This window comes from Leptonychotes weddellii, chromosome 11, assembly GCF_054177405.1.
Source record: "Leptonychotes weddellii isolate Sample4059 chromosome 11, ASM5417740v2, whole genome shotgun sequence".
NCBI classification, from domain to species: domain Eukaryota; kingdom Metazoa; phylum Chordata; class Mammalia; order Carnivora; family Phocidae; genus Leptonychotes; species Leptonychotes weddellii.
The window spans coordinates 94,575,510-94,598,888 of record NC_138379.1 but is presented as its reverse complement, the minus strand read 5'-3'; the positions used below and the strand labels follow the sequence as shown (position 1 = coordinate 94,598,888).

Genomic DNA, 23,379 nt, shown 5'->3' with positions numbered 1-23,379 from the left:
CCCCGCCCGCCCCGCCGGCCGCAGTCCGCTGCAGGAGAGACAGGTGGAATAGAGCTGCGGATCGCTCTAGTCCTACCTCGTGTACCTTGCCAAAGGGAACTCTGGAGACTCAGTTCCGTTATCCACAGAATGGGGTTAATGATTCTTACATTTTAGAGACGTTTGGCGGTTAAAAGAAAGATGTGTCTAAATTACGTACGTGCCTAGAACTGGTAGGTGCTCACTAGCATTAGTTTCTTCCCAGATTCAACTCCTAGCTGCCGAGGGTCCACTAGGTTCCTGGCACAGGGACTATGATGTAACATAACTCTCAGGAAGCCTGTCCGGTGGAGAACAGGGCAGGTGAGCGACTGCGAGGAGAGAGGCCCCTGCGCCAGCTTCAAGATGCCAAGAGGGCTTCCCGGAGGAGGAGAATTCGAGAAGGCCATGGCCGGGCCAGTGGCGGTTAGATCAGAGGCGGGAGGAGCGGGAGGAGGGATAATGCCAGGAGGAGTTGGGACCCGCTGGAAAGGTGAAGCTGGAGGGTCAGATCATGAAAGAACTCCCAAGACGTGCAATTTTAGTGGCTGTAGATTTTTATCTTTAGAAAGATTCCTCTGGGGAGAGATCATATGGGTGCAGCTTACCTTCCACATTCACCCTCAGCAGCTCCACTGGCCAAATAAAGAATTCTTCTGGAGTGTTAAAAAGACTATTTGGAATTTTTCAGGTCAGGCCATGTAATCCTGAGTTCTCAGAAGTGACTGCAGACTGTGAGGGTGAGTTGGGTTTTAAAATAGCCTCCCTCTGAACCGAGCTTGGTTCCAAGGTGAATTTTATTTCTCAGATGGAAAAAAATTAAAACTTTTATACCTATGTTACTCAACTGCCTCTATGTAAATGGGTTTTGTCACTCACCTCCATGTGCTTTGCTCCTGGGAACCAGAAGCCAGGAGGCAACGAAAAGTGTTGTCTGCCTTGCATAAGACCAGCCCCTCCCTAAAGATGTTCTGGAGAAAACGTGGAATAAGGTGGGGTTGGGCAGGGCTGAGGCTTCAGGCTCGGGCTTGCAGCCTGGCTGGGGAGATGACAAGCCCTAAACCAGTTAGTGGGGTGGTTCCTCTCCCTTTGTTCCCTGTTAGATGATACGTGAGTTGTTGGTTGGTTGGTTTTATTTCCATTTCAGTGATTCGCCCCTGAATATTGCTTTTGAAACAGCAGTTTTCAGGATTAGCTAATAACCATGCTGTCGTGCTCATTTAGACCCAGTGAACAGTGATGTGATCTCACACTGCTGGGTGCAGGCTTTGGGCTCTGTCAGCACAGCCCTGGCCTGGCCTGGGGAGGGTGACTGAGCAGGTTTGGGGACAAGCTGTTTGGTTCCTCCAGGTGGGGGACTTGTAAGAGAGCCAGTCTTGTCCGCATCACCTCCCGCCGTCCCCCATCATTACAGAGGACACGACACAGATCTGGAATGTAGCCCTGAGCTGCTCCCCATTTGTTGTGTGATCTGGGAATACTTGATCTGTGCCCTGAGGCTGAATTATAAAATAAGGGTTTGACTAAATGCTGGAAGTTTCCTTCCTGCTCTGGGAGGGTGTGGGTCATCAGGGCATTATCACATCCCTGCATTTAAAGGCAGAGCCTGAAACTGTAATCCAATGACCTCTCCTCCTCAGACACTCCTTTGGATCTATGTCCTTGCCTGTCCATCGGTCATTTTGTCATTGGAAATTGATTTCTTTTTTTAAGATTTTATTTATTTATTTATTTGAGAGAAAGCGTGCAAAAGCGTGAGTGTGTGGGGGGGAAGGGAGAGGGAGTGAATCTCGAGCAGACTCCCCACTGAGCGTGGAGCCAGACACAGGGCTCGATCTCTGGACCCTGAGACTATGACCTGAGCTGAAACCAAGAATCTGATGCTGGTGCTTAACCGGCTGAGCCACCCAGGCACCCCATCGTCACTGGAAATCAATTTCTGTTATTCTTGTCAAATTCACAGGATTCCGTAATGTTCAGAAAGGAAGGTAATGTTGGAGATGGCAGTGCATTTGACAAACGGGGACTGAGCCGGGTGAGAATACATGAAAACTGGAGGCCAAAATCAACAAAGCTAGATTCCGTGGAGACCTTCAGGGAAAAATGGTGAAGCCCATTCGTATATTTCATACAGATGATCGTCTCTGTGATGCCGCTGCAGGGGTCAAACATGATGATGAAGGTTCTCAGAAAGTGATGCCAATAACACAGTAAATTCTTGACTTTGGGGAATCACAAACTAAGAGAAAAAATACTTCGTTTCATTATGTTTTTCCAAAATAAAATGCAAAAACACTTATTTCCTATGAAATTTTGGCTCCCTATTAGAGTTCTATATATAGAACTCTATAAATAGAGTCCCTATTTCCTATAAATTTTGGATGACTCCTTTTGGATTCCAGTATCTCCTGTAGTTGCTAATTTTCCATCTTATTTCAAAAAGGATTTAAGATATCTAACATTCTTTGTTGAATAGCAGTATATTCTAAATTCCTCCCCACCCAAAGGGATCCATGTCCTAACACCTCTCTCATGTTCATCTTTAAAATCTATTTTGCCTACTAACTGGCATTTTTTAAGTAGTAGCTTTCCCGTATTAAATAAAATAGTATATATAATTTATTTTATAAGTTATATATTTGAATTATATATATAAATTTTGTACATATATATGGCTATCAGTTATGGACATGACAATTTTATGTATTTGTTTATATATAAATATATATGTATATTTAACAATTTTACGTACTCACTTCTGATTAGCACCACAGATAGTTGCTATAATCATAGCTAAAAGTCAAAGGTGTTGGGGCACCTGGCGGGCTCAGTCGTTGGAGCAGGTGACTCTTGATCTCGGGGTTGTGGGTTCGAGCCCCATGTTGGGCATAGAGATTGCTTAAAAATAAAATCTTAAAATGTTTTATTATAATTAGAATTGACACATTTAAGAACACTTAGAGAATAGAAAGAATAAAACAAAAATCACCTAGTAATTCCATCTCCCTAAACCACAATCATTGTTATCATTTTGGTGTATTTTTTTTATTTGTATGCTTTTTGCTTTCCTATAAATTTTTGTATCATTTCATTTACTGTTCTATTTAAACCACGTTTCCTGGGGCGCCTGGGTGGCTCAGTCGTTAGGCGTCTGCCTTCGGCTCAGGTCATGATTCCGGGTCCTGGGATCGAGCCCCGCATCGGGCTCCCTGCTCAGCGGGAAGCCTGCTTCTCCCTCTCCCACTCCCCCTGCTTGTATTCCCTCTCTCGCTGTGTCTCTCTCTGTCAAATAAATAAATAAAATCTTTAAAGAAAAAAAATAAATAAATAAACCACGTTTCCATGCTGCACTATGGTCAGAGGGTACACGATCTAGTGGCTGAACGAATCAGTGTTCTTACTTTATTATTAGACATTTAGATGGCTTTGGATGTTTTGTTTTTGTCTTTTTAAGATACCATTTTATGGACTTTTTTTTTTTTAAAGATTTTATTTATTTATCTGAGAGAGAATGGGAGACAGGAAGCATGAGGGGGAGGATCAGAGGGAGAAGCAGACTCCCCGCCGAGCAGGGAGCCCGATGCGGGACTCGATCCCGGGACTCCAGGATCATGACCTGAGCCGAAGGCAGTCGCTTAACCGAGCCACCCAGGCGCTCCATTTTTATGGACTTTTAAGGCATATTTATTACGGAGTGGGAGGAAAAAATCATGTTATCAATTCGTTCACTGAACAAGTACGAACTGAAGACACCACGGTAGGCACTGAGAACGAGAGGCTTCGAGGAGAGGCCCCCTCGAGCTTTGGTTATAGCAGGAGGGGTGCTCAGGCCAGTCTGAGCCTCAGCCCTGCGCATCAGCGACCGCACCCCTGCAGGCCAGCCGCTGGGCCAGCGTCGCACTTCTGAGCCCCAACAGCCGCAGCCTGACTCCCTAACCACACCTGCTCGGCTGCATGTCAGCCACTCTCTGTCCTCTGCCTCTTGGTAAATGACGAAGCCGTCCTTCCAGACGCTCAAACTGAAAAACCTCAGGGTCAGTTTCTTTCTTTCGCATCCAGCCCTCACATTCTGTGAGTCCGGGCTCAGATGTCATCTTCCCGTCGACTTCCTTCCAGACTCCCGTATTTAAATTTCAGTCTCCTTCCCTGATGTACTCTCCGTGCCGCCCATCTCCACCTGACACTGAGTGCTCACTGACAGATGCCGTTTCCCTGGGGCTGAGAAACTGCTCTTGATTCGGGATCTAGCCTGGGAGTGAAGGGAGGGCAGGTCTGGGCTTGCACTCCGACTTCCCCACTAACAGTCCTCACCTCACGGGCCAAGCGCCCAACAGGAGGTTCTGCAGTATGTCCAGTGATAGCCCTGGGGACTAGGGCAGTGGGCACTGGGCTGTCCTGCAGAGCTGGCAGGCCCACTGTGAGCTGGACTCCACTTCTCACGTCGCTGCCGTACGCTGCACCCCATACGGGATGCATGCTGTCGCTTCTGGCCTCTGTCAGACCCAGTGTCCAGTGACTCTCTATTCCTGTTCCCCAGTGCGCAGCTCTGTAAGTACATGGCCACTGGTGTCTTGGGCTGGGGGACCGTTATCACGTAGATGTGCCGTGGTGTTTCAGGGCCCTTCCTCTTAGGGACTGGCCCTCTTTTAGTCAGTGGGCTCCAAGTTGGAAAACTGGCTCAGGCTCAGACATTTCAGGGAGGATTGTGAGTTTTTATTGAGCGGCTGCCTTTAACCTCCTGTTTACCCATCCCTGATTTCTTTGGGTTAGATGGATGGAGTAGCACTCTTGTCGGCTACCCATCTATTTTGCCCCAAGGAGGCTGTGTTCTGTCAACCATCTCCACAACTCTCAGTGGGTCCAGCTTCCCTGGCTGCCCCTCTGTTCTTGCCACTCATGACAGTAATTCCATTCACTTGCCTTTCCATAGCCTGACCTTGCCTTCCACCTGGCCTCTTGTTTTGGGGTCCTAACGTTCGCGTGGCCGTTAGTCATCCCCATTCTGTAGTGACATCTTCCACCATGAGCCCTGGCCTAGAGACAGGAGCCACCACTGGCCCTCTTAGTGATGCTGGAGCCCCCTCACCCATGCATCCCTCCATGCTCTGGTACATAATGTATCCTTTGGCTCTTCCATGGGACATAGTACTCTGATGGGTTTTTCAGCCTTCCATGGTAGATCTTCACCAGCATGCCCATTTCTCTGAGCCTTTTAATCCTTTCTTCCATTTTTGGGCACGTCTCCATTATTCAGTGTGGGCTTCACTTTTTCCGTGCACCTAGGGCCATCCTGGTAGCCTATCCGCTGCACCGCCGGGGGTCCTTTCCAGGGTGTTCTAAGGTGATAAACCCTGCACTTTCCTTCATCCCTCCGGTCTCCTTCACGTTCCAGTCTCCTTCATCCAGTCTCGAGCATTATCTCCTGGCCCCTGCAGGTACAGGCTGGCCGGGAACCACAATTTCTTTGTAATAGTTCCTTCCCTTTCTCACCAGCCTGACCCCAGCTCGGTTATATTGTGACTGAACCTAGTTATTAGCCTTGAAGCCAGAGCTGAGGTCGGTACAGATGTCAAGGAGGGGAGAGCACAGGCTGGCTTCTGGGGAGAGACCTCTGCAATACCCTCAAAAAAGTAGGGAGTGCTAGCTCCTAGTGGGATCGGTGGGTGTCTTCTGCAGGCTCAGAGTTCGGATTCAAGAATTTGGGGTCATCAACTGAGATGAATCCTATTCCATGCAGGGTTCTGTCCTTTCCCATCCAGGGCCCCGACCTTGGCACAGCAGACCTGCCATTTGGGGAGCTCAGGTCTTATGATTAAGTCCTGGTCTGATCCTTGGCTTTCTCTGCTCTCCCACTGCAGGAGAGGAGAGCCTCTTTATTGCTACCAAGGAGGCCTTCTGGCTTTCACACTCACCTTTGGTTACTCTTGGCCTTTTGTGTTCTTTTTCCACAGCATCACTCCTCCTTAACAAGAGCTGCCCATAAGTTACTGTGTCCCACCCCCCGACCCCCCCGTATTTCTTAAACACCGCTACACCACAGCAGTGCTGGTGCATATCCATCTATAAAAATACTGTTCCATTTTCTTCCTGGTGCCAGTTTTTAATAACTCCAGTGCCAGCAGTGTGGTGAGGGCATCCTCATTTTCGAGTGCATGGTCCCAGGTTCACTGGTCCTTCTGAGACTATGTGCTGTGGGTTGGGTTCCCCTGGAGGCAGACTCTGAGATGGAGTCAGTGTGAAGTAGGTTGACTGCTGAGTGCTCTTGGGGTCAACTGCTATAGACGGGAAGGGCAATGAAAGGCAAGAAGGAGGTTTGGGCCGAGGGAGAAGCCGGGTAGCAACGCAGCTTCAGTGGAGGCCCCAGTCCATGCTATGGGCAGCCCCGAAGTTGGGCTGACTCTTCTGAATCGTCCTGAGCTGGGGTGAGGGTGCTGGGCCCCCCTGATGAGCCGTGCAATGTGGGCTCCTGTGGGAATGAGGCAGGCCCTGCAGGGACCTGGTAGCTGAGGGCTTCCCAGCAGTTGGGGAATTCCTCCTTCGTCCATGAGGAGAGAACCAGGTGGCACACAGTAGTGTCTGCCTATGGAGTCCATACTTGCATTTCCCAGGTTTTGTCCAGTGACTGGCAAACTAAGTGCTCAAAAGACATTTTCTAAATTCATACACGTTGCCCTGTGTTCTGCTGCCCTTTAAATACGGCTTCTCTGAGTTAACGTCCCAAGGCCCTGAAGTCCAAAGACTGCCGGCTCTGGCCTCCTCCCAGCAGTGAGCAGTGAGCAGTGAGGGGGGCCACTGCCCCCACCTGGCCCCACCCTCAGCCTGGGTCCTGGACGCTGTCCGATTCTCCCCCCGCAGGGGCCTGGACTGCCTTGGGGCCGCGGTGACACGGGGGTCTGTCCGCACGATCCCCGGGCCGCCGTGACACCAGGGTCTGTCTGCACGATCCCCGGGCCGCGGTGACACCGGGGTCTGTCCGCACGATCCCCGGGCCGCCGTGACACCGGGGTCTGTCCGCACGATCCCCGGGCCGCCGTGACACCGGGGTCTGTCCGCACGATCCCCGGGCCGCCGTGACACCGGGGTCTGTCTGCACGATCCCCGGGCCGCGGTGACACCGGGGTCTGTCCGCACGATCCCCGGGCCGCCGTGACACCGGGGTCTGTCCGCACGATCCCCGGGGCCCTGGCCGCCCGCACGCTGGGCCTGTGCACCTGCAGCGTTCCGAGCTCCGCGTGTGCGGCGTGTGCACGGCTCTCCCTCCGGATGTCGGTTCCGCCTTTGGCCGCAACTTGCTTTGGGCCGCTCAGCTGTCCACGGCAGCTTCTGACCGTCCCCGGCATCGGTGTGTCCCTCGTGAGCGGGGCCGCCGACCCAGCTCCCGGTGCAGCCCGCGAACGCTGAGCCCGACGGCGCAGGCTGGAGGATCGGGAGAAGCGCCGGAGTCTGGAACTCACGCCCAGGACCCTGACGTCGCTGTTCCCGCGCTGGTGGGCGCTGCAGGACACCCGCAGCCCGCGCTCCCGCAGCCCGCCAACGCCCCGCGTACACCCCGCACACCCGGCCGGCGCCCGTCCCGACGCACTCCCAGGCTCAAGCTCCTGGTACTGCTTTGTGCGGGGATGACCAATCCTCTTCACAATTTTTAACCCAAAGTCAGTGAAGGCGTTTCCTCCGAGTTGTAACGTCTGTTTTTACCTGACGGTCATTTTCCACATCCTCCTCCATCCGTCCTCCCAAATGCTGCGATTTCCCGTCCTCGGGCGCTTTCTGTTACTTCCCAGAAGTGGGCAGCCTCGGGACCGCTCGGCAGGCAAGGCAAGCATTGTGAAAGTTGATCTGTTTCTACCAACCAGCAAACTGGTAGAAATCACTTCTCAGCAGTGGAAAAGTACAAATGCTCTTTGATGCCTCAAAGCGGCGACTTGTCCAGAGGCGCAGTGCGGCCTGCGGTCCTCCTGCGGAGTTCCCTGCGCCTGCGCAGAGCTGCCTGCCGGGGAGGGAGGGGGGAGGTTCTCCCTGCGGAGTTCTCTGCGCCTGCGCAAAGCTGCCTGCGGGGGCGGGGTGGGGGGTGTCCTGCCTGCGGAGTTCCCTGCGCCGGCGCAGCGCTGCCTGCGGGGGGCCGACCTCCGGAGTTCGCTGCGCCTGCGCAGAGCTGCCTGCGGGGGAGGGGGAGATGGCCTGCGGCCGACATCACTACGCCTGCGCAGCACGGCCCGCCGGACCTGCGTGTGGCGTTCACTGGGCCTGCGCTGAGGCCGCTGCAAACCGTGGCCGCGCGGACCCGGGGCCTCGGAACAGCCAGTCCCACACGACGCGTGGACTGCGTTCTAAGAATGTGTTTGCAACTCCGTTTAGCAGCCAGATCCCTTTCCCCCTGGAAACAGTGTAATAAGGGGAAGTCGAGTCAGTGCGCGGCCGCCAGAGTCCGCCGAGCGCACAACGCGGGGCAACCGGGCCGGCGGTGCCCAGGGCCGCCTGGCGGGCGCAGCCGCGGCCGTGACCTCCCTCCGGTGGGCAGCGTCGTCACAGGACGCGGTGCTTCCTGGCCCGTCTCGGCCCCGAGCGCGTGTCGAGTCTGCAGCCTGTCCCGCAGACCCCGGTGTCCGGTGCGCGCTTCCCGCGACCCCCATCGCAGCCTGCAGGCCGGGCCGCGACCGCCTGCCCGGCGGGAGGACAGTCTCCCGTGTCCCCAGCCCTGCCGCCGAGCCCTGGCGCGTCGCTCGGGGTCTCAGTGTCCAGCCAGTCCTGAGAGCTCCTGGTCCAAGCCCTTGGGTCTAACGAGAGGGGCCTCGCTGCCCACCCTGCCCGGCGGGGAACCCACCGGACGTTAAAGATGACAGGTGTCTGGACCGAAACAACTCCAGAATCACGACACGTAAGTGTGTCTAGGATGCCGTCCATCCGGGGGCCAAGGAGTAACTCGCCGTCCCTGAACGGCGGTGGGGAGGGGCTGGAAGTCGCTGAGGAGGTTGTTGGAGCTGATCCTTGAAGGGCCACTAGCACGCTGTGCGGTGCTCCTAGGGGAGAGGGCTGTGCAAGCAGAGGTCGGTGTTTGCAAAGGCATTTAAAAGCCTGGGAGGCGGGAGGATGCTGGAGAACTGCGAACGGGGTCCTGAGGTTTCAGGCCAGGGCAGCTAGGGCACGGGACGACCAGGCGCTCAGGGCAGGGAAGCAGAAGGGGAGGCTGCCTTTGTCCGTGGAGCACCCTGCAGGCCTTGCATTTCGTGATCTTAAGAATAGTTTTTGTGATCTCCTAGGGATAAAATCTGGGAAAATGTAGGCAAAACGAAAACTTAAATCTAATAAAATTTGCAAACAAACTTATTTCCATACATTTGCTTCCTTATTTTAATATTAAATCAAGAAACACAAGAAGGTGGGCTATGACTTTCCCCCTTTGATTCTGTAAGTTTCTGTGTAATGTAAACATTTAGAGAATCAGGTTCATGTACCTTTCTAATTTTAAAAATTTATATTTTGTTAATTAAAAAAAGCAAACAGAGGCTTACATATTCAAGGTTGAAAACTGATTTCCCTGGGTTCACTTTCTTAGAGATTTATTGCACAGTAAATTAATTTACTAAAAGATAACCTTCCAGCAATGTTTTACTCCATTATAGATTACTTAAAAAAAAAAAAACAAATTTGAGTTTTCCCTTTTGAACAATGAGTGGTTTATTTTAAAGAAGGTGAAAGGTAATGTGAAGGAAAAAAAAAAAACCCAGCTTCACAGATGTATGGTTTAAAGTTTGCCAAGTACTTAGTGAAGGGTTACAGTAACTTCAAACGGCTGGAAAGTATAATGTAACATGAGAACAGGAAGGTCCTGTTTCTTTCTCAGCCTACTCTCTCTGGTTCCCTGCAAAACATCAACATAAGAGCAGGGATTTTCAGAAATCGCATCCCCTGGTGGAGAAGCAAATGAAGGGAAGGAGAGGGAAATACAGTGTATGCTGCGTGAGCTCCATTATATTTGCAGTCGGGTTACTCTGTCCTTGGACAAGAGCTTTCTATTCCCGGGCGCGTCCAAGAGTCTGTCTGTGCTCTACATGACTATGTTGCTCAGCCAGAGTGACAGTCCCAAGCCATGACGGTGGACAGAGCGAGCATTTCTCGGAGGGTTGAATACTCATTGGTGTATTTTATGTACCTTACAAAAGTCAGACTAAATAAGTGTTGGTGATAGAAAGCTCGATACCCCACATGAGTGGTCAGCTGCTAGCCAAGCTCCTCGATCCTTTCCCTTTGTGTGTTGGGGCTTGAAAATTCCGGCAGGGAGAGGTCCTGGGTTTCCAAGTGTTTCCTAGAAGCATTCCGATCAGACGCTGTGTTTTCTGAGATAGGGTTTGTAGCCAGGACTCAGGGATGCAAGAGCACCTGTCTCTGGGAGCCCAAACAGACCAGTTTTGGACACTCGCCGCTGCCAGAATCTGAAGACAGAGAGACAGGAAGGAGTTTCTTTCAGGGAGGCCAACACCCGGAAGACGGTGGGCTGGCGTCTCAAAGACTGTCTCCAAATACTGAAAATACGCCCAGGTTTAGATGAGCAGCATGTGGGGCAGAGGTCGTGGGTCCGTGCAGGTGGGTGGCAAAGGTCAGGTCACTGGTGGTCTTGCTGGCGTCAGGGCAGTGCCTGTTGCTGGAGGGGTGGTCTGTGTGCTCGTCATGGGGTGCTTTGACGCACCCCACCCCGCCTCTCCCGTCTTTTGCCTGAGTTAGGAGAGAAGCTGGAAGGAACTTAATTAATTAGACAGTACAGACCGAGGTCAGAATGGGGGCAGTTGAAGTCTCGGTTCAGGCTCAGCATGTTGGTGGGAAGGAAGCAGAATAAGCCACCCCCAAACCTGCTTCTCTCGCATCAGGATTTTCCGGAGCTGGTCATTTTGGGAAACAGCAGATGCAGAAGTTAGCCTCTTGGGAGGGACATTGACATTTATAAAGGAAATCTCCATCCGCACCAGGAAGACTCCGTAGTCTCAATCACAAGACGGTATCGACTAAGGAGAAGGACAGACGCCCCCGTAGCCCCACACACACCTTCTCCATCTGTCCTGAAGATGGTATTTCGGCTGGTGGCTCAGGCCACCTGGGGACTCACTCACTTCCCCCGGGGTCATATTCATGGATGCACCAAGTGTACATGTCAATAAACTTCATGCTTTTCTCATTAATCCATCTTTTATTATAGGAGGTGTCAGCCGAGAACTCGAAAGAGTGGAGGGAAGACTATTTGTCCTGCTCCACAGGGAGGGGAAAAGGCTCTCTGTGTCCGCGTGCATCGGGGCCGGGCGAGTCTTGACTGGAGCCTCTGCCTGGGGTCAGCGCGCTTCTGCTCGTGGCTGAGGGAGGTGACTTCCGATGGGATGTGATTTCAGGACTGGAAACTTACCTGAGGTTCCTGGAAGACCTGGTTCTCCCAGCTGCCAGCCGCCTGGGGATGGGAGCGCCAGAGGTAAAGTTTCATTCCTTCTGCTAAAATGCAAACACACCCAACAGGATCGTAAAACTGTTTGCTTTTATAAGTCGTTTATATCACAGTGAGAGTGAGGCTCTGATTTACTGTGAGCACAGATTTAAAGGAAAAGTGGAAGAGAAAGGAGCGTGACGGTACTTAGATTTTGGCAAGACAGGGAAAGGGGACAGGCCAGTTTGGAAGCAGTGATAAGAGTAACTAGACGCCCCAGGTGGAGAGGAAAAAGGCAGGCGAGCCTGTTCAAGACAACAGTAAGTGCACTTTTGGCTGAGGCTGGGCTGCATGCAAATGCTTCCTTTCCACAGAAGGACAATGCATTTAGAGTTTCTTCTAGAGAAAGAATGATCATTCGATTTTCAAAAATTTTACAGAGGAAAATAAAAACCAATACTAGAAAAATATATGCCATTTTTCCTAATAATTTTGTTATCAAAGTAGAATTAAAATATAAGGGCAGAGTTAAGCTCCATTTTTCTATCAGGAAGTAATTATAAAGGAGCTATGTCTAAAAATGTGATTTTTCTTCTGAACCATTTCGGCCTCAAATACATTTTGGGAATGTGATTCACAACCACCTTTGTTGGTGATCAGGATGCCAGCCATGTGACTTTAAGCAATGCATTAAAAAAAATGTACCAATTGCCAAAAAAATAGGATAAATGTACATTTGTTTATAGCTGGGGTTGGCAAAGTACAGCCTGCAGGTCAAATCCAGTCCTCTCTCTGTCTTTGTACGACCAGTGAATTTAAAATGGTTCACATTGGGCGCCTGGGTGGCTCAGTTGGTTAAGCGACTGCCTTTAGCTCAGGTCATGATCCTGGAGTCCCGGGATCGAGTCCCGCATCGGGCTCCCTGCTTGGCAGGGAGTCTGCTTCTCCCTCTGACCCTCCTCCCTCTCATGCTCTCTGTCTCTCATTCTCTCTCTCTCTCAAATAAATAAATAAAATCTTTAAAAAAATAAAAAAATAAAATAAAATGGTTCACATTTCTAAATGGTTGAGAAAAATCAAAACAAGACTAACATTTTATGACATGTAAGAAGTATATTAAATTGAAATGTAGTATCTTAGCCAGGCCCATCCGTTCATAATTACGTGTTGTCTGTGGCTGCTTGCAAGCTAGAATGGGAAATCAAATAGTTGCAGCAGAACGTTTGGTCCACAGAGCCTAAAATAGTTATTATTTGGTCCTTTACAGAAAATGTTTGCGAGCCTCTAGTGTCCTGTATTTGTTCCCGAGGTGTGTTCCGTGGAACAATCTCCTCAGGTACCCTGCATTTAAAAAGGCTTCCATGCTCAGGTGAGTCTGGCAGAGTCTGCATGCCATAGTTCACTTTCAGATAATCATTGTCCACACTGGCGTTTTAAAGGACCTGAGAAGTCCTGCAGTGAGCAGCCAGTTTCCAAAGCATATTTGCCTTCAGAACAGTCTCCACTCCCATTACACCTGTAAACAGCCCTTGGACTAAGAAGCTTCCAGGCGGGACCTTGGGCAGGTGGGGGTATTTTCAGGCAAGGTTCCAGCCCATCCTTTGGTTGGACCTGCTCCCACAGTCCCCATATCACTTCGAAGGCATGTTGGAGGTAATTTTGTCTGGTCATCTCATGTTGCAGATCGGGAGCTGGGGTTTGCTCATGGTCCTCTCACTCGCTGTCTCTTCTGCCTGGAGGGCTCCTCTCTGGGTGTCCACCTGTCTTCATGTTTTGCTTCCTCTGGACATTGGCCCACACGTCACCTTTCCCATGGGGGCTTTCCGACCACCCTGACTCGAGCCTGTCTTCTGTCTTCCCAGCCACCTCTGAGCTGTTTCTCTCCGTACGCCCTACACTGATGTATTTTTAAAAATTGCACGTCAGCCTCGAGAGGACCCTAGCGTCCAGGGATTGTTGTCTGTCGGGCTGTGTAACAGCCTAGACTAGCGCACGATGCGTCCACGCTGCATCTGCTGTGTGCGGTTGTGCTGGTCGCCTGCTGCGTCCTCCGGCGGGAAAGCAGGTGAGATCCTAGCATCCTGTGTGTTTGGAGTCAGTCCTGATTCTGGCACTCAGTAATCCCTACTAAGTTTGTGCTCGGTTTCAGCTAGAGCCCAGTGAGATAAATGAAGCTCAGGTTTATTTTATTATCCTCTTCCCAGCCGGAGCTCCAGGGCGGGTAGGGCAAGTCCCCAGCCACCAGGGACCCGGGCTCCTCTTATCTGGCTGCGCCAGCGCCCTGAGAGCCTGGTTCTCGCCCCACCCTCTCCTGGCCGCGGGAGCGCCGGTCCGGACCTCTGTGTTGCCGGCAGGGGGGCAGTTCAGTCTCCCCTGAAGAGTCTTCTTGGTGATTTTTGCTTCTCTTTCCTTGGCTCTCCCTGGCTAGGAAATGTAGTATTTGGGATGGACATGTTGCCAACCCAAATAAAACTCAGGAACACGCATTTCGGGCAGGTACCTAGCTGTGTCTGACGCAGGAACTGCCTAATTTTGGGCAGGTAACGGTAGCGACCTCCCGAAGTCTGTCAGTCTCCTAGGGTTGCCGTAACAAAGCCTCACAGGCTGAATGGCTCATGACAACAGGAGTGTGTTGTCTGGTCGCCTGGGTGGCCAGGAGGCTGAATCAGTGTGTTAGGAGCGTGGAATCCTTTGCTGGAGGCCGGGAGGGAGACACCGCACGCTCTCTCCCAGCGTCTGAAGGGTGCTGGTCAGGGGAGGGAGAACCTTCCCTCCAGCCCCGTGGGGTCCCTGGCTGGATCTGCACCTGGAGCTGACAAAGACAGGAACGGGAGGGAAGCTTGTAAATGTGTGAAGTGTAAGTTCTATGGGACGCGAGGGCCTTCGTGAGGAAATGAAGGCCTGAGGACGTGGTAGATGGGTCTGATGAAGGGGGGACAGCTGTCAGAAGGCCAGGAGTAGGGGGGAGGCGAGCTAAGCTGCGGGACGCTCCGCAAGCCCTGGTGTCCCTCTGTCTTTGGTGATAAGGCTGCTCCTTTCCTCCCGGTCTGGCGAGGGCTCCTCTCCCACGACAGCCCGTTGACCTGCTTCAAGGACAGGGGTGCGGTGGGCACGTGGGGTCGGTGACCTTCCTGCCGCTCAAGCTCCTTCACCTTCAGAGGCGCGCTCTGCCCCGGGGGCTGCGTTGAGGAGTGTGTCCCTGGCTTGCAGGCCCATCGTCTGCCTCATCGTCTCTGTGTCTCTGCGTCCTAGTTCTGCATCCCTGCGTTCAGGGCCCACCGCAGTCTTTGCCTTACTTACGCCTGCAAGGACCCCGTTTCCACAGCAGGTCACATTCCGAGGCTCCGCCGGACTGCATAGGATCCCTGCGACAGCGAGGTCACCAGCACAGCCTGACCTGGCAGGAACAGGGATCTTTCTGCCCGGAAGCGAGTGTGAGGCTACGTACACATCACAAAACTCGTTCTGGGAGTTGTAGTATGGAAAGGGAGTACCTTTTCTGCCTCCTTTATGCTTGTTTTTGTGTAGCGTCACAAACGCACGCGTCACCAGCATTTACTTCTATAAGCAGGTGAATCCTCAGGCCTAACCCGGGCGCACCAGCTCTGGGACCTGAGAACTGTCGTGGCCCTGTGCCTTGGGAGGAAGCGGCGGAATGTTATCAAAGTGCCGGGGACAGGCAGCGCCTTCTGGGTCGGACGCCGAGCTGGGTGGTCTGCTGAAGCGAATGCGGCTCACTTTCTGCAACCCGAGAACCTTACACGGTGATGGAGTCTGAGGAGACTAAACCCAAGGTACAAGGGGCAGTATGGGCAAACGTGAGCGCATTGAATGTGCTGGGCGACCTCGCAGTAGCGCGACTCCGAGCTCCGGAGGGTGGGGCTCCCAGCCAGCACGATGCAGATGGAGTGCTGACATTCTCCTCAGATCTGCACGTTCCCCTCACCGTCTGTCATGTGGCTTGAAAGATCTGTGGCCCCAAACCCAGGAACACAAAGCAGAACGGAAGCTGACGTGACCAGATTTTGTAGTGAAAATCCATACCAAAGATTTGACATTTTCTGTATTTGGAGCCGTGAAATTAAAGAAGAAAAGCCACGCAGGTATTTCCTTGTCTCTCTCCTTTTTAGTTTTTATTTAAATTCCAGGTAGTTCCCCCACACGGTACTGCTGGTTTCAGGAGTGGGGTCAGTGACTGAGCACGTCCCCGCGGCATGGGCGCTCGTCGCAACTCCTTACAGGGGTCTTCCTTCATAGCAAATGCACTTAAAATGGCTTCTCACTGCATTTTGACCCATCCAAGTCACTTAAGGTAATGCTATTTGTGGGTGGAATTCTTAGTCAGATAGAAATGACCTATTTCCTTCTGGATCTGTGACACCGGGGAGAGGGAGGACAGGAAGCGTCAGAAAGTCCTGTGTGGGGAGAGCCGTGGAGAGCCCTAATGGGGTTTTTCTCAGCTTGCTGTGTCCCCCCTCCCCGCCAGGTTGCATTTGCTGTAAGGGGTGTCTCTCAGTTTACGTGGTAGTCATGGCTACCTGGTCTATTTAACACTTCCCTTCCAGTCGAACTTTTATATTTTTTAAATGTTCTTTACATACTGAGGATAAAAGTGCACATCATTGTGTCAAAAGTACCTTCCAACCTTTTTTAACCATTGCGTCTTGCTACTTGAACTTTAATGAGTGCGTTTACATGGATTATAAAATATAATCGATTGGTTATACTCAGGTAAGTAATTATAATCACGTGTAACACATTTTCATATTTGTTTCAACTAGAATTATTGTGGCCACTACATAGAGGTGGGACAGACCCTTCCCTTCCCCCAGGCTTGGTTTGGGGGTACAGTCAGACGATGCCATGCCCACACCAAGAGGGTATGAAAAGTCTTATTGTTTACATAATGAGGCTTTCTGGGGCGGACGGGGTGGCTCCCAAGCAGATCCAGGGAGAGGAGACTGACTGCTTTCGTTGTGATCAGGGTGGGAATTCCATGCTGGCCAGGCTTACATGACGTGAGCTTCCCTTTGGTGCTGAAGGAGGAAACACCCAGGGTTACTTATCAGCTTGCCCAGGTGTGGGGCAGCACAGGGTAGTGGTGGGGCTTGAGCACTCACATCAGTAATGGAGTCAGACTCTTTATTACAAGAACGAAGGACTTAAACACTTTTATGTTTATTAATAATAAAATGTTTAATTTGTACCTTATTACTTTTTCCCTATGGTGTTCAGTAACATAAGAAAAAAACATTTAAGCACGTTAAAAATCAGCATAAGGTCGGGAGCGCCTGGGTGGCTCAGTCGTTAAGCGTCTGCCTTCGACTCAGGTCATGATCCCTGAGTCCTGAGATCGAGCCCCATGTCAGGCTCTCTGCTCAGTGGGAAGCCTGCTTCTCCCTCTCCCACTCTCCCTGCTTGCGTTCCCTCTCTCGCTGTGTCTCTCTCTGTCAAATAAATAAATAAAATCTTTAAAAAAAAAAAAATCAGCATAAGGTCTTAGAAAGTTTAAGAATGGAAGAAAGTGAGAGTTCTTGAGGTACTCTAAAGTAGCTAAAAAATACGGTGCAAAAGGAACTTTCAAGCTGGCTCATTCAGAGCGTGCTTTACCCAACATATAATCTTTTCTCCATTAAAAAATAATTTTCACTGCTTAAAAAAAAGTGAACAAGTAGCTCATGTATTATCTTTATTTTGGGCTTCCAAATTTGAGACATTGGAACTAATAAATCAATTGCTGAGGGCTGTACCACCACTGTGGTATTTGGGGCTTGTCTGTCCCCCATTAGAATGTAAGTCTCTCTAGGGCTGAGACTATTATCAACCCTTAACTGTTTGCTGTTAAACAGTACCTGGCACATAGTGGACACATTAAAAATATCAGAGGATGGATGGATGGATGGATGGATGGATGGATGGATGGGTAGGTGGGTGGGTAGATGGGATGGATGGGTAGATGGATGGATGGATGGGAGGATGGAGATGGATGAGTGGATGGATGGGTGGATGGGTGAATAGGGAGATGGATGGAAGGACAAGAGGATGGATGATGGGGTGGGTGGATGGGTAGATGGATGGATGGACAAGAGGATGGTTGATGGGGTGGGTGGATGGGTGAATAGGGAGATGGACGGATGGACAAGAGGATGGATGAGTGGATGGATGGGGTGGGTGGATGGATGAATGGGGTGGATCGATAAGAGGATGTGTAGATGGGAGGATGGATGGGTAGGTGGATGGATGGAGATGGTGGGTGGATGGTGAGTCCATGTGAGTTGCCACTAGATGGCAGTGTTTTGGGTCTGTGCTGCAAATCTTTATAGCAGGGAAGCTGTCGGGGGCAAGGTGGCTGTTAAGGCTGGATCCCATCAATGCCATGTGCCGGAACCCCCATGACCAAGCCCCTCGTGGCTGCCCCTTCATGCCCACCAACCTGCTAAAATGCCAGGGGTGAATCATGAAGTCTCTTTGTAAGGACTCTTAGATATCATCTGTTCTATCCCAATTCCCAAATTTTTCAGTCCAACAAAGTGGGGGACAGCCAAACCTTCAGCCCTCAGCAATTGATTTAGTTCCGATGTCTCAAACTTGGGAGCCCAAAATAAAGGTAATACACTGAACTACTTCTTCATTTAAAAAAAAAAAAAAAGCACTATAATTTCCCGTAGCAGAGACTTCACACCTACACCACGGCCGTGACTGTTTCCGGGACTGCACCAGCTGACCCAGGAAGCCCCGGCCTGCGTCACATGTACCTCTTACTCCTGGAGGAGTTTTCTGCAGAACAGCTGCTCTGCCAGTTTTGATCCGTAAGCCTGATCTCTTTCTCCTTTGGCCTCAGCCCAGCTTACCTGGCTTTTTTTCTTTACTAAGTGACAGCATCTTTTAAAATCTGAAAGTTCTAGCTGCGAATCCCATTCCGGCCTCTGTGGAAGCCAGAGGTTTCTGTTTTATTTAATCCTAGCATTTTCAGCACCAGGGGCGCGCTCCGCCCTGCTGGATCCCTTCCTGTGTTCCTCACGTTCCCGTGCGTTTTAACAATGATTGAAAACGCACCTTTTCACACACAGGTAGAGTAAGTGCACTCTAGCCGTCCTTCCCTCCCTCGCTCCTTATGTGTTCACTGCGTGTGTGTTACAGAGGGCCAGACTTCTTATTTGTCTGTAGGGACAAATAGGGCATTTCCACCCCCAAAATTTGAAGTGCAATCAGATAAAGTACATGAAATCAATAAGATACATAAAATGCACTATGGTCAGTGTAGCAAATATAAGTGCCAGGGTTTCTGGTCAGACAAAGTTGAGAAATTATTCTGAAGTACGGATTATTGCAGGGCTGGGCCTTTATCTACAGACGGGATGCTAATGCCCACGTCCCGCTGGCGTGAAATTTCAGGGCGCATGTATGGCTGTTCCCGGCCCAGGCGGTGTTGGGCAGACGCCACGTCCCGCCCCTTCCTCTGTGGCGGGGTAGAGGCGGGGGTCTGTGAGGACACAGCGGGAGGACCAAGCGGCTGTAAGCGTTCGTTCCAGGCGCATGGATGGGGCCGGGGGCGGGTGGTCCATCGGGTCCTCTGGGGAGCAGGTGCTGAGGCAGAGTTGGGCGTCCAAGGGGCTTGTCAGGAAGCAACGTCGGTGAGAAGTAGAAGGGACCAGGGAGCAGTCCTGGGCTGCGGAGCCGCAGACCCTCCCGCGGGCCAGACTGAGTCTCCGCTTGGCCGACTGGCACGAGGGGCGCTGGTACGAGGTGGCCCGTGGGGCCGGCCTGCCTTGGGTGGAAAGATCCAGGCTCTCAAGCCCCCGCCAAGGACGAGCGTGAGCTTGGCTGAAACGTGGCAGAGCCTGCAGGCCTAAGCGCTGGAGGCTGTGAGCTCGCGGCCACAGTGGGAGGATCCCGGAGGGCAGACACCTGCACGTCTGTTTCCCTCGGAGACCCACGGAGCGCGCAGCGCCCCAGCCCCCGCTCTCCCTGGCCGCCCGCTCCCAGCCTGGCCGGTGGCTGTGGTCTGAGCCGGCACAGGCGACCGCGGGGAGCGGCCGCGGCCGAGATTTGGAGGCCAGGAGCCCACGCCCACCATACGCTGGGAGCCGGCCGACTCCGGTCAAGGTGGTGGTGACAGCAGGTCACCGTGGCTTCCCGCTGGACCCCGAGTTCGGGGCAGGCACATTTCCCCGGCCTCCGAGGCCCCGCCCGAGCCTCTGGGGACGTTTGGCAACGTGTGCAGATGCGTTGGGTGTGTCAGAGCTGGGGCGAGCGCAGATGGCGGCGCTCTGCGGGCTCGAGGCCCGGACGCTGCCCCGGCACAGACGTCCCGAAGCCCGGCTCCAGCCGCACCTGCTCAGACACGCGGGGCCTCAGCTCACGTCCCCCTGCCAGTTGGTGTCCTCCCTCGGGCTCCACTCCCGCCGTGTCTCTCCAGCAGGCTCACCTCGCCGGGCAAGTCCACGCTTACTTGAATGTGGACTTGTTCGTTGTCTTTCTTTCTCCCCATGCCGTCAGCTCCAGACACTGCCGTCCCATCAACCAGCAGAGTGCCTTGTCTGCGCTCCGGCATCCTTGTGGAGGGTTCGTGACATTATCCAGAGGATGCGTTGGTTTGGAGAGGCTGAGTCCCAGATGCATTTGTGGGGTGGACGTAGCCGTAGTTTACTTACAATGTGGTATTTGTCATTTATCTTATTATCAATTGTCCCACATGTCTAGTCAACGTTTTCTTGGGACTGTGTCACAATATTTGGCCAGGTAGCGTATCTCATTTTCAGAGGGGAGGTACAGAGGACATAAAGTACAGTCGACCCTTGAACAAACAGGTTTTAACTGCGCGGGCCCACTTCCGTGGCGGTTTTGTTCGACAGGTGCAGGACGGCGCTGTAAATGTGTTTTCTCTTCCTTATGGTTGTGGCAGAAGTGTTTCCTTGGCTGACTTTGTTGTGAGAATACAGTGTGTGATGGTTATAACACCAAGTAGGCTTAGCTCGTCAGTGCGGCTTCTGGTCAACAGTGGGCTCTCCTAGTTAAGTTTTGGGGGCATCAGCTCTAGATTTTTGACTGCCCGGGGGCTGGCGCCTGTCACCCCCGCACCGTTCAAGTGTCAGCTGTAAAACGTTAGCATCTTTTCTTGACCTTTCTCCCTCCCACTCACCCTGCTCCTCCCGCGCCCAGCCTCGCTCACTCAGCCCGGGCTGCACACGGCACCGGGTTCGCCCCCTCCAGGCCCTGCCCCTGCTTTCCTGCCACCCAGCCCAGTCCCAGACCTGCACATGGCTGGCTTTCTTGCTGCAGGTCCAGCTCAAATAACCCCCACCAAAAAAAAAGTTTAAAAAAGAAATTAAAGGGGGCTTTGTTCGCCTGGATGTGCTTAAAAACTTTAAAAAAGACATTAAAGAATTAATACGGTGTGATGCAAGTATAGAGGATGCTATTGGAGGGAACAGGGTCCTTCTCCATGAACTACACAGCACGATACTATTCTATCAGCCTGTCTGTCCTCACACCCGTCAGGACAATGCTGAGCCGGAGGCCATAAAATAATTAACCAGGAGTGGTTTAAAAATCTGAGACATTGTGAAAAGTTACCATTCAAAGAACCAAACAAAAAAAAAACACCTAAAATTCCCTGAACTCTCTTGACCTTTTGTAACAACTACATTACATACTTTCACATTTACGATGGAATTATGCTCTGAATTGACTTCGAAATATTTGAGTCTCTTTTTTGGAATTTCATGGTCTTTGCGGCTTTATTGAACAAAAGGAGAGAAAAGTGGAAATACCAGGAAGCTATAAATGATGTTTGTTTTTTTCCTTAAAAAAAAAAAAAAAACAAACCCCAGCATCTAAGCCATCATGCCACGTTTCGCTTCCTTGCCACTAGAAGGTGCTAAGAGCACCACTGAGGGAAAGTTCCTGCTTAGTGTCAAACCATGCCAAGAAACGCCGGCAGCCCACGGAGAAATCCACGTGTACGTTTATGTTTGAAAAATCAACTGACACTGGTTTGATTTAGGAAGACAACATGTAAAGCTCTGTTTTTGCTCCAGTGGGAAAACACGTGATCATCAAGTTTGTTACTGATGTTCAGTCCAGTAAAGTAACATGAAGAAGGAATGCATACCAAAAAATTACGTCTTGTGTCTCAAATGTACTAAAGTAACCTGGGGCACGTTCTTGAACCCAGGGACGTGCTTCCTGACGCTATGCCAAAGTGTCAGAAGGTGAACAGAAATGAATGGACGGTGTGTTCAGAAGACCATGGAAGACTCGGGCTCCAGATAACGTCTTTATTCATTAGCACCGTTTTCTGGTTGTGTGGCCTTGAGAAACAAACATGACCTCTGAGTGCTTCTCGGTCTCCACACGAGCAAGCGCAGGTGGGACTGTCACTGGGCCACGGCCAAAGCGTGTGGGAGAGTATCCAGCCCATAAGAAGGACTCGCAAAATTCTAGTATCGGAATCATCATCCTAGTTGTCCGTATTTTCTGATTTTATGAGTGTGCATGTGTTAATGTGATCATCCGAAAAGATAATAAACTTTTTGTTTTTTTCCTTTTTTTTTTGGATAGCTCACGTGGGGAAGGAGGGAATTGGATTTATTACATTCAATAAAAATTGTAAGTCAGTTCTCATTTGCCCAGAAAGCTAAGTGGTCAGGTCTTTTTAATGTCTAATTTTCTAGCTTTTCTGAACAAGAATGCACTTACCATCTACGGATTCTTTCTGCACGAGGCTAATTAGCGTCAGTTCAGGCTGACAGGCAAAAATTAAACATATTTGAGGTGTGGGATATAGTAAGAGCTCAAAGTACATTGTAGGAGTAGAAAGAGGCCATTAAAAAAGTCATGGGGACACTTTGCACCACAGCCCCTCCTTGGTAAACCAGTTCGTTTGTTTGGAACGTAGACACTTAGCGAGGTGGGTGTGTGGGGGCATGGTGGACATGAAAGCCTGGGTGTAGGGTGGGTCATTGCTTTACAGAAGGACAGAGTTTGGTACTGCTCAGTGTGAGGGGAGAGATGAGGGGAGTCTGGACAGGTCTGCTTGGAAACGTCCACGTCATTGGTGGGCAGTACATGACCGACCCCGTGCTTCTGGAGGGTCCACGTCCTCGGGTTGGCAGAGAATGATGAAAAGGCTAGATTTCACATCTTGTGGGTGCCGGTTGGACAGAGACATGGGGGTCATGAGACCACATACCTTTCCAGAAAATCATAGACATTTGGACACCCCCAGCAGTGAAACTGGGGCTGGAGATAATTCGACCTCACAGGACAGGGATGAGGTGGGCCTGGGAGCTCCAGGGGCTGCATCCGGATTACATAAAGATGGGGGTGGGGGACCAGGTACACGTTGGGAAGACAGTTGGGGGATGGGGAGAGCACTCAGTTTGCTGATGAAAACTCCAATGACGTGTATCTTTATCTTTTATCTTTAATATTATAATAGTCACCTTTTTTTTAAACTTTTACTTGCATTTATTTTATGCAGAATTTACTCCCGGACCCTAAGTTTTTGTTTCTTGGGTTTCTTCTAGGATATCTTTTTCTTCTGTGCAACCTCCTCCTCTGGTTTAGGAACAGTCTGTTACTGGTCAGCATCGTCTCCGCGTGGCAGGTGAGCTCATGTGTGGGTTCGTCCAACCCTGAGCCCGCTAAGTTCTGCACCATATCTTGGGGGCTTTGTTCTCCTGGATGTGCTCCGGGACCAGAGAATCTACATTGAAACCCTGAGGTTCAGCATGACTCTCTGCAGTAAAAATTTAGCACTGTTTTTGGGGCCACCAGCCCTGTGTCCGGCCCGCCCGACCTTGTGTGCGGCCCCCCCGACCTTGTGTCCAGCCCCACCAGCCCTGTGTCCAGCCCCCACGACCTTGTGTGCAGCCCCCCCGACCATGTGTGCAGCCCCACCAGCCCTGTGTCCAGCCCCCCCGACCTTGTGTGCAGCCCCCCCGACCTTGTGT

General features: G+C 51.4%; 3 long non-coding RNA genes across 6 annotated transcripts in view; 2 read left to right on the top strand and 1 right to left on the bottom strand.

The window, feature by feature from the left end:
- The window catches only part of LOC145716352 (uncharacterized), a 17,358-nt gene extending 15,041 nt beyond the window's left edge, over positions 1–2,317 (top strand). The window contains exons 3-4 of the long non-coding RNA XR_014138979.1: positions 710–758; positions 1,982–2,317. This is a non-coding gene — a long non-coding RNA (uncharacterized LOC145716352). The remainder of the gene's footprint in view (positions 1–709; positions 759–1,981) is intronic.
- LOC145716353 (uncharacterized) overlaps positions 1–23,379 on the bottom strand; it is a 438,007-nt gene that overhangs the window by 335,091 nt on the left and 79,537 nt on the right. The gene's annotated exons all lie outside the window — the stretch shown is intronic.
- LOC145716351 (uncharacterized) lies at positions 8,488–23,373 on the top strand. Of its 4 annotated transcripts, XR_014138977.1 has the most exons (8): positions 8,488–8,893; positions 11,207–11,742; positions 12,690–12,791; positions 13,285–13,487; positions 14,748–15,216; positions 15,350–15,525; positions 16,204–16,702; positions 16,919–17,336. It is a non-coding gene; the product is annotated as an uncharacterized LOC145716351 (long non-coding RNA). The 4 variants fall into 4 exon arrangements; XR_014138978.1 differs by lacking the exons at positions 15,350–15,525; positions 16,204–16,702; positions 16,919–17,336 and adding exons at positions 21,986–22,033; positions 22,954–23,373; XR_014138976.1 differs by lacking the exons at positions 15,350–15,525; positions 16,204–16,702; positions 16,919–17,336 and adding an exon at positions 22,954–23,373.